Here is an 11121-nt window from a genome sequence, read left to right on the forward strand (position 1 = left end):
TCCTCCCACTAAAAGCATGCAGTTTATTAGGCAACAGATGAAATAAGTTATGATGAACATCACAGGGTGGTGAAAGTGCACGGTGATCTTGATGCTTCTTTCCAATAAATATCGAGGTGACATGATTATTCTGCTGACATGATGATCGAGGCTTGACTGCCATTTGACAAATATTCTTGCTCTTATCAATAATAATATCATCATGTAGAGAAGCCTAACCCGCACAGCCTAGCCGTACTGTAGGTCTATCTGCAAGCTGCTGGCTAGAGCGCAGGTACCAAGACCAGAGTAGGCACATTTGCTGTTTAACGCAACAGTTTGTGACAAAACTATTGGTAGAGTTGAAAATACGATGGAAACACATTGAACTTCAGATTTTTATTTGATACATGAAAACTTAAGTGAAAAAGTACATTTTGTGTGCACTATGTCATCACACTGATATTTTTCTGCAACAACTCTGTTTGGCGCAAACACTGGTAGGCTGCTGTAGGGGCAATTAATGCAACAATAATATATTGGAAACCTATTTGTTTTTCCCAAGATGATTTAGTCAAGTAATCCTGGGTTAAATCCAGGCCATTTAGATAAAGTTTGGTAATGTTTACAAACTGGTACTGTAAGTAGGATATGATAGCTTATTATCGTTTAAATGGTATCATGTCATAATAGCTGAATAGCTATTCCTTATAACCCCGTATGTATTCTGAATGACGTTCTTAAATGGGAGGTCCTTGACCCAATAGACACAAATGTTCAAACCCCAAATACTTATTTTCCACCATAATTTGCAAATAAATTCATTAAAACTCCTACAATGTGATTTTCTGGATTTCTTTCCCTCTTTTTGTCTGTCATAGTTGAAGTGTACCTATGATGAAAATTACAGGCCTCTCTCATCTTTTTAAATGGGAGAACTTGCACAATTGGTGGCTGACTAAATACTTTTTTTGCCCCACTGTACATGGATGAGAGTGCTTCCTACTGCCTGAGCTATGTTGTTAATGTAAATTGAGAAGAGTTTGGGGCCTAGGATCGAGCCTTGGGGTACTCCCTTGGTGACAAGCAGGGGCTGTGACAGCAGAGGTTCTGACTTTAAACACTGCACTCTTTGAGAGAGGTAGTTAGCAATCCAGGCCAAAGACCCCTCAGAGACAGCAATGCTCATTAGCCGACCCACAAGAATGGAATGGTCTACAGTATCAAAAACTTTGGCCAAGTCAATAAAAAAAGCAGCACAACATTGCTTAGAATCAATGGCAATTGTGACATAATTTTGGACCTTTACGGTTGCAATGACACATCCATAACCTGATTGCATACCAGAGAGAGTACTATAGACATCAAGAAAGCCAGTCAGTTGATTATTGACAGGTTTTTCTAACGCTTTTGATAAACAGGGCAAAATAGAAATGGTCATATAACAGTTTTAGGATCAGCTGATCTCCCCCTTTAAATAAATAATGCACCGTGGCTGCCTTCCACGCATTGTGAACCTCCCCAGAGAGGGGAGACAGGTTAAAAAGGTCGTAGACAGGCTCTGCGATGATATGGGCTGCAACCTTAAAGAAGAAAGGAACTAAACCATCTAACACAGATTTTTTGGGGGGGTCATGTTAAAGGAGCTCCTTTAGCACCTCAGACTCAGTGACTGCCTGCAGGGAGAAACTGTGTAGCGGGGCAGTTTAAAAAGAGGGAAGAGTATCGGGATTAGTCGCATTTGAAGGGGTGGGAGATGAGGAAATGTTGGATGGGCAAGGAGGCATGCCTGAGTTAAATAGAAATCCTGACATAATGAAGTGGTGATTAAAGAGCTCAGCTATGTTCTTCTTGTCAGTAACAACCACATCATCAACATTAAGGGACATGGGCAGCTGTGAGGAGGGTTTATTCTCCAGGTCTTTAACTGTTTTCCAGAACTTCTTGGGTTTAGACCCATAGAGAGAGAACTGCTCCTTAAAGTAACTAACCTTAGCCTTCCTGGTATAGCCTGAGTGTACTTATTTCTCATTTGCCTGAGCAACAGCCAGTCAGCCTGAGTATGCGTGTGCCAAGCCTTTAGCCAAATGGGGTTCTTGAGGTGGAATAACTTTTCCAGATCAAGGTCGAACCAGGGGCTGAAACTGTTCTTATTTTTCATTTTCTTTATGGGGGCGTGTTCTCTAACAATAACACTGAAAAAAATGAAGGTCCAAGACCTATCCTACACGTTAAGCTATTAGATCATTCTGTTACATAAAGCAGCCTGAGGCCGAGGCCTATAATGATAAATAAGGTTCTGTGTTATTTGTCAAGCAGGGGGTAACCCGGGACAGGAGGACTGCAATCAATCAATCATGATATACTGGAAATATAAGTTTTACGGGTGCAGATTCTTCAAGTGATATATACATTCACACCGTATATAACAGGTGATTAACCTTCTGCTGCTTTTATGACTTACGAGTAGCGATGAAGCATAAATGGAAGCCAAGCCAAGCTAAGCGCTCCCCTGAGCCATAAGACATTCAGTATGCCAGCCAGCCAGCAGTCTGGCTCCATAAGACTAACCCAATCCATATGCTCAGCAGGCCTGGAGGAAGGAACTCCACATGCCCAGGCAGAGCCACAGTGTCAGGGCCAGAAGAGTTCCCAGAGTTCAGTCTGCTTTCCTTTCCCAGGTGTGTTTGTGCCTGTGTGTGAGTGTGTGGGTGTGTGTGCTCTGCCATGGGTGGTGGAGTCTCTTGCCGCGTTGAAAGGGAGAAACATGTTAACAGTCGATGGCTCCATTCACTACATTGGACATTAATATTGATGAGGACGGGGGCCTAGGGGGGACAAACAGTGCCACCTTTCAGAAGGCCAGTGTTTACTGTGGCTGACAGGAAGCAGGCTGGATAGGGGCGGAGACCCCTCTCCTTGTGGACTGCTCGCCTACCCCCCTCACCCCTCTCCTCGCCTTTCGAAAAGTGACTTTCGAAAATTGTCTGTGGATGTGCCCCAAATGTCACCCTATTCTATGCATAGTGCACTTATTTTGTCCAGGACCCATAGGACTCTGCACTATGAAGTGCACTATGTTGGGAACAGGGTGACATTTTGGACGTAGTCCGACACACCCAGTGTGCTTCGTTCTTTGTTCGTCCACCTACCCTGTCGTACGGTCTGGTTGTCTGGTTGTTTCTGTTAAGAACTGTGTTCATTATTTTTCAGTCTGGGAATGTTTCGACAGGAACGTTCCCTTCCCACCCATATTTGTCATGAGAACACAGAGAAGGGCTCTGTGGAGTGTCTATGATGCCAGTCATAATATGTAGGTTAGCTAACGTCTCCCCTGAAGAGCAAAGTATGGAGAGACCAGTGATGGCACAGTATGTTCAGCCAAGGACATAGTGAGGAAGGTCAGAGGTTGAGAAAGCTCTTTCTGGGAAAAGTTCTCATGGGTACACACCTGGGCTCCTGAGTGGTGCAGTGATCTAAGGCACTGCATCTCAGTGCAAGATGTGTCGCTACAGTCCCTGGTTCAAATGCAGGCTGTATCACATCTGGCTGTGATTGGGAGTCCCATAGGGTGGTGCACAAGTTGTCCAGGGTAAGCTGTTAGTGTAAATAAGAATTTGTTCTTAACTTGCTTGCTTAGTTAAATAACATAAAAAAATTGTGTTCAATAGTCTATTTGAAGGAAATAGAGCCTACTATGCTAACATAACACACTTTGCTCCTTCATACAGTGAATGTTATGTAGAATAACTAATTATTTCATCCACACTATGGAGGCAACCTAACCTGGTCCCACATCTGTGTGCACTGTTTTGTCAACTCCTATGCCCGCATGTTAGCTATACAGCACAAACAGATCTGGGACCAGTTTAGATTCAACACTTAGCATTGCATTTCAAGACAACAAATAAACACCATCACCAGGCAGCAACCACTACAAATATAAGTTATGTTCTGCATCTCCTATAAACTGCCCGCCAACAGCCAGCCTGCGTCCCAAATGGCAACCTATGCTCTAATGGGGGCTGGTAAAAAGTAGTGCACTATATAGGGAATCGGGTGCCATTTGGCAGGTAGACCATGCAGTGTAAATAACAGAGTTTATAGGAGAAACTCCAGCACCACTTCCTCCATTCTCCACGATGAAGACTGAAATAACTATCAATTTGCCAATATGCGTGCACCTGTAATTCACTCCATCTTGAAATAGGGTATTTATTTTGTTTTATAATTTCTTTGATTGGGGGATGTTTGTTTTATTTAGTTATTTTATGACAATGTTTATATTTGATGTACATGATGGTGGCTTCCAAGCTTGATATAAAAGCACAGCTGTCTTTGGCTTGCTTATAATTTGCCTCATATTTGAATCACTTCTTTAACCAATTTCCTTCTCTTTCTTGGTCACCACATTGCTCGTAAAGATGTGTGGATGGTGGAATTCACATACTCTTCACTTACTCCAGGCTTTGACTTCTTCAAGGACGATAATCAGGACAGATGGACAATATCTCTCAAGTATGTTTGAAAAGAAAAGAAAAATTCCCTGTAGATCCACACATACATATATTACTAGTCTGGAATCCAAACTGAATATTGCTCTGAAACACTACTGAAACAGAACAATATTTACTTTGGATTCCAAGCTAATAACTACTAACTCATTTCACCCTCGACCCTCAGTTTATCATGTAATGTTATTTGTGATCCCTGTTTGTGGTGATGTGAGGCTTGTTACCATGGAGACCAGTGGCGGTCCGTACCATTGATGATGAGGGAGGACTATTCTTTTTTTCTTCATGAGCATGGCCTTATTTCTATTACAACATATTTGACGACTGTCATTCATGTTCCTTTCACCCAGTTCAATGTAACATCGACAGGTTTAGGCTACTTAGAGCATTGGCCCAGTAACTGAAAGGTTGCTGGATCGAATCCCTGAGCTGACAAGATAAAAATCTGTCGCTCTACCCCTGAGCAAGGCTAATAACCCACTGTTCTCCTGGCACCGAAGACGTGGATGCCGATTAAGGCAGCCCCCAGCACCTCTCTGATTCAGAGGAGACTTTTCAGTTGAAGGCATTCAGTTGTACAAATGCCTAAGTATCTCCCTTTCCCTACTACATGATACTCAAATTTTTCCTATACCCATCATGACGTTGCTACAATCTAGCCTATGAATGAAAGTTTACAACATAGGTACACACAGGTCGAGATAAAAATTTGACTTGCACACTCTTGCCTGTATCTAGCTGATATAGGGTGTAGTCATTAGACTGTTAAATAACCATCACTAGCCGGCTACCACCCAGTGACCGGCTAGTGGTTAGAGCGTTGGACTAGTAACCGAAAGGTTGCAAGTTCAAATCCCCAAGGTACAAATCTGTCGTTTTGCCCCTGAACAGGCAGTTAACCCACTGCTCCTAGGCCGTCATTGAAAATAAGTATTCGTTCTTAACTGACTTGCCTAGTAAAATAAAAATGAAAAAGAGGCTGCTGTCCTATAGAGATGGAATCACTGGCCACTTTAATAATGGAATACTGTATTCTACTGTATTTTAGTCAATGCCACTCTGACATTACTCATCCTAATATGCATATATTTCTTAATTCCATTCTTTTACTATTAGATTTGTGTGCGTTGTTGTGAATTGTTAGATACTGCTGCACTGTTGGAGCTAGCAACACAAGCATTTCAATACACCCACAATAACATCTGCTAAAAATGTGTATGTGACCAATAACATTTGATTTTATTAGTTCAGCAGTTGCAAACGAGAGTTTCTTTTGGACAAATTCAGGTATTTTTTTTATCCCCGTTTCATTTGCTTCCTTTAAAAAAACGTTTTTCAACAGAATCGGCAGAATGAATACACCCCTGATCAAGCGTAAACACATTTCACTTTCATACCAGCCACGTTGTATTCCTTCTCGCCTCTATGCACTCTACTCCGCTTACTTTTCCTTTGTTTGTAGACTTCAATGCACAACACTGTATATGTATGTGACCAGGCGAGAAAACCTTTCCAAGCCAAACCATATCATCGCTACACACAGCCTACATCATTGTCCCCATATTAGGTCAAGTCAATTCCTAGTCCACATAGCCAATAGAACTAATGTGTCAGTAAACCCACTACAATCATGTAGTAACATTACAGTGTATAGTCAGTAAGCAGTTTAACAGTTACACCAGCGGGCTCCGGCGGCAATAAATTAATACAACCAAAAGCTTACCTTGAGTTCGAAGAGTTCCAGTGTTGTGTTGGATAGTCATAGCCAGCTAGCTAACATAGCATCCCTCTGTTTGAGCCGGGTGTTTGAGTAGGCTAAACTAGCCACCTGCATTTGCTAGCTAAGTCAGTGAAACTGAAAGTGGAAAAAAATGATGAAATCTCACTCTGTTGCTTCTCCTTCATTTTTGAAGAAATACATTTTTTGAAAACTGTTCAACTATTTTCTTTCTATCTCTTTGAGTCAACTACTAACCACATGCACTGCAGTGCTAGCTAGTTGTAGCTTATGCTTTCAGTACACAATTACTTGGTGGACAACATGCATGCTGCAGGAGCTCTGACAGGTTGGAGGACGTCCTCCGGAAGTTGTCATAATTACTGTGTAAGTCTATGGAAGGAGGTGAGAACAAAGAGCCTCCTAGGTTTTGTGTTGAAGTCAATGTACCAAGACGACGACAGAAGCTAGCTGTGTGCCACTTGGGATGCGGCCTCTGACTGTAGATGCTGTGTAGCCACTGAAAGCCTATTTAGGGGTTATAGTACTGCAGATTACTCTCTGTCATGCAGTAGTCTAATGTGACATGCAGTAGTCATAGTGACATGCCTTCTGTCAATGTTAGTGGTTAGGTTACTGTCGGATTTATCCTGTGCATTCCCAGACAGACATATACAGTACATGAATATTGTCTGATTACATATTCATGGCTTAACAGATGAAAGAAAGTAAAAAAACACTGATTGATTCAAATCCTGTAAGATATTCACTTGTTAAATTAGTTTCACTCACAAAATGGCTGAAGTTCCATGGCAGAACTAGGCACTTTCACACTGGGTGAAAAGAAAGTGATAGGTAGCCTAATAAAGGACAGAATAGTTTTTTCTCTCTTCCCCATTAGGGAAGTAAAAAAACATCAGGTTTATCCGCCTGTCAGACTCTGTCATGTTTCAGCTAATTGCTATTTCACATTTCCACTCTGGCTACATATTGCTAGCTAATACACACACGCAACATGAACGCACGAACACACAGCTTTGTGGGTGAGTCATCCTATATCTATCCTACCGTGCCTTTCTAAGGTCTTCGAAAGCCAAGTCAACAAACAGATTACCGACCATTTCGAATCTCACCATACCTTCTCTGCTATGCAATCTGGTTTCAGAGCTGGTCATGGGTGCACCTCAGCCACGCTCAAGGTCCTAAACGATATCTCAACCGCCATCGATAAGAAACATTACTGTGCAGCCGTATTTATTGATCTGGCCAAGGCTTTCGACTCTGTCAATCACCACATCCTCATCGGCAGACTCGACAGCCTTGGTTTCTCAAATGATTGCCTCGCCTGGTTCACCAACTACTTCTCTGATAGAGATCAGTGTGTCAAATCGGAGGGTCTGCTGTCCGGACCTCTGGCAGTCTCTATGGGGGTGCCACAGGGTTCAATTATTGGACCGACTCTCTTCTCCGTATACATCAATGAGGTCGCTCTTGCTGCTGGTGAGTCTCTGATCCACCTCTACGCAGACGACACCATTCTGTATACTTCCGGCCCTTCTTTGGACACTGTGTTAACAACCCTCCAGGCAAGCTTCAATGCCATACAACTCTCCTTCTGTGGCCTCCAATTGCTCTTAAATACAAGTAAAACTAAATGCATGCTCTTCAACCGATCGCTACCTGCACCTACCCGCCTGTCCAACATCACTACTCTGGACGGCTCTGACTTAGAATACGTGGACAACTACAAATAGTTAGGTGTCTGGTTAGACTGTAAACTCTCCTTCCAGACCCATATCAAACATCTCCAATCCAAAGTTAAATCTAGAATCGGCTTCCTATTTCGCAACAAAGCATCCTTCACTCATGATGCCAAACATACCCTTGTAAAACTAACCATCCTACCAATCCTCGACTTTGGCGATGTCATTTACAAAATAGCCTCCAATACCCTACTCAACAAATTGTATGCAGTCTATCACAGTGCAATCCGTTTTGTCACCAAAGCCCCATATACTACCCACCATTGCGACCTGTACGCTCTCGTTGGCTGGCCCTCGCTTCATACTCGTCGCCAAACCCACTGGCTCCATGTCATCTACAAGACCCTGCTAGGTAAAGTCCCCCCTTATCTCAGCTCGCTGGTCACCATAGCATCTCCCACCTGTAGCACACGCTCCAGCAGGCATATCTCTCTAGTCACCCCCAAAACCAACTCTTTCTTTGGCCGCCTCTCCTTCCAGTTCTCTGCTGCCAATGACTGGAACGAACTACAAAAATCTCTGAAACTGGAAACACTTATCTCCCTCACTAGCTTTAAGCACCAACTGTCAGAGCAGCTCACAGATTACTGCACCTGTACATAGCCCACCTATAATTTAGCCCAAACAACTACCTCTTTTCCAACTGTATTTAATTTTTATTTATTTATTTATTTTGCTCCTTTGCACCCCATTATTTTTATTTCTACTTTGCACATTCTTCCATTGCAAAACTACCATTCCAGTGTTTTACTTGCTATATTGTATTTACTTTGCCACCATGGCCTTTTTTGCCTTTACCTCCCTTCTCACCTCATTTGCTCACATTGTATATAGACTTGTTTATACTGTATTATTGACTGTATGTTTGTTTTACTCCATGTGTAACTCTGTGTCGTTGTATCTGTCGAACTGCTTTGCTTTATCTTGGCCAGGTTGCAATTGTAAATGAGAACTTGTTCTCAACTTGCCTACCTGGTTAAATAAAGGTAAAATAAATAAAATAAAATAAGGTTGGGTGTACCAAGACCAGAAAGAAATCATCCGTCAGTTAAAGGAGCAGTGAAAAGAAGACACAAGGTGTCTTACTGTCTCAGTGCTTTAGTTTATGTGTGATTTTTCCAGAGGAAACTCCAAGGGTGTTCCTACTTATTTCCTTCTTCTCTTTCTCCTGGCTTCTCTGTAGCTGTATGGGATAAACGAACCAACAGCCTCTGGCTTCTCTGTAGCTGTGTGGGATAAACGAACCAACAGCCTCTGGCTTCTCTGTAGCTGTATGGGATAAACGAACCAACAGCCTCTGGCTTCTCTGTAGCTGTGTGGGATAAACGAACCAACAGCCTCTGGCTTCTCTGTAGCTGTATGGGATAAACGAACCAACAGCCTCTGGCTTCTCTGTAGCTGTGGGATAAACGAACCAACAGGGATAAGCGAACCAACAGCCTCTGGCTTCTCTGTAGCTGTGTGGGATAAACGAACCAACAGCCTCTGGCTTCTCTGTAGCTGTGTGGGATAAACGAACCAACAGCCTCTGGCTTCTCTGTAGCTGTATGGGATAAACGAACCAACAGCCTCTGGCTTCTCTGTAGCTGTGTGGGATAAACGAACCAACAGCCTCTGGCTTCTCTGTAGCTGTGTGGGATAAACGAACCAACAGCCTCTGGCTTCTCTGTAGCTGTATGGGATAAACGAACCAACAGCCTCTGGCTTCTCTGTAGCTGTGTGGGATAAACGAACCAACAGCTGTGTAGGGATAAACGAACCAACAGCCTCTGGCTTCTCTGTAGCTGTGTGGGTGAACCAACAGCTTCTGGCTTCTCTGTAGCTGGGATAAACGAACCAACAGCCTCTGGCTTCTCTGTAGCTGTATGGGATAAACGAACCAACAGCCTCTGGCTTCTCTGTAGCTGTGTGGGATAAACGAACCAACAGCCTCTGGCTTCTCTGTAGCTGTATGGGATAAACGAACCAACAGCTTCTGGCTTCTCTGTAGCTGTATGGGATAAACGAACCAACAGCCTCTGGCTTCTCTGTAGCTGTGTGGGATAAACGAACCAACAGCTTCTGGCTTCTCTGTAGCTGTGTGGGATAAACAAACCAACAGCCTCTGGCTTCTAGCTGTAGCTGTATGGGATAAACGAACCAACAGCCTCTGGCTTCTCTGTAGCTGTGTGGGATAAACAAACCAACAGCTTTTGGCTTCTCTGTAGCTGTGTGGGATAAAGGAACCAACAGCCTCTGGCTTCTCTGTAGCTGTGTGGGATAAACGAACCAACAGCCTCTGGCTTCTCTGTAGCTGTGTGGGATAAACGAACCAACAGCCTCTGGCTTCTCTGTAGCTGTGTGGGATAAACGAACCAACAGCCTCTGGCTTCTCTGTAGCTGTCTGGGATAAACGAACCAACAGCTCTGACAGCTATTCCAGAAAGGGAGATTTCCCTCGTCACATTTTCATCTTGCCTCTTTAATCACGATGACAGACTCTTTTCCTCCCAAATGAACTGTAATATTAACTGTTATAGTAACAGGCCATAGACACTGTGTTCTATTTATATTAGATGCAACGTTCATGGGGTGCATTCGTCCTACTCTCCACTGCCAGATGTTGTAAAGTACTAGGGTTCAGACTTGTAGAACACACCAAGGTCAAAGTTCAGAGAAAGAAGTTTTACAGACTCTGCGATAGAAATGTGAAGATAATTTACTGATGAGCTGACATATGCAGCGTTTACCGTGAACGCAGTCTCCACTAAAGCGGGAACATTGCCTTTAAATTTGAATCACATTGGAAAGCTGAACTTCCATAATTCGGATTGAATAGAGCCCTAGCCTGGTCCCAGATCTGTTTATGCTGTATAGCCAACTCCTATATGGCCAATGGCAAGAGAGAAATAACAAAAACAGATCTAGGACCCGGCTATAGAAACACCCTGTGTGGGAGACATGGTAAGAGAATTCAGTGATGAGCATGGGGTAATGCTTAAAATTCATGATGAGTGTAAAAAAGAATCCTGTAAGCTAAAGTTGATAGTCTGCAAAAGGCATGCATTGATATAAAATACTAACTCTGGTCAAACGTCTCCATTTTACCACCTGGCCCTCAACTGCCTGCTCAACCAAAACACACAGAATGCAACTCATCCAAGACAGG

Source organism: Oncorhynchus tshawytscha, linkage group LG31 (genome assembly GCF_018296145.1).
Source record: "Oncorhynchus tshawytscha isolate Ot180627B linkage group LG31, Otsh_v2.0, whole genome shotgun sequence".
In the NCBI taxonomy this organism is placed as follows: domain Eukaryota; kingdom Metazoa; phylum Chordata; class Actinopteri; order Salmoniformes; family Salmonidae; genus Oncorhynchus; species Oncorhynchus tshawytscha.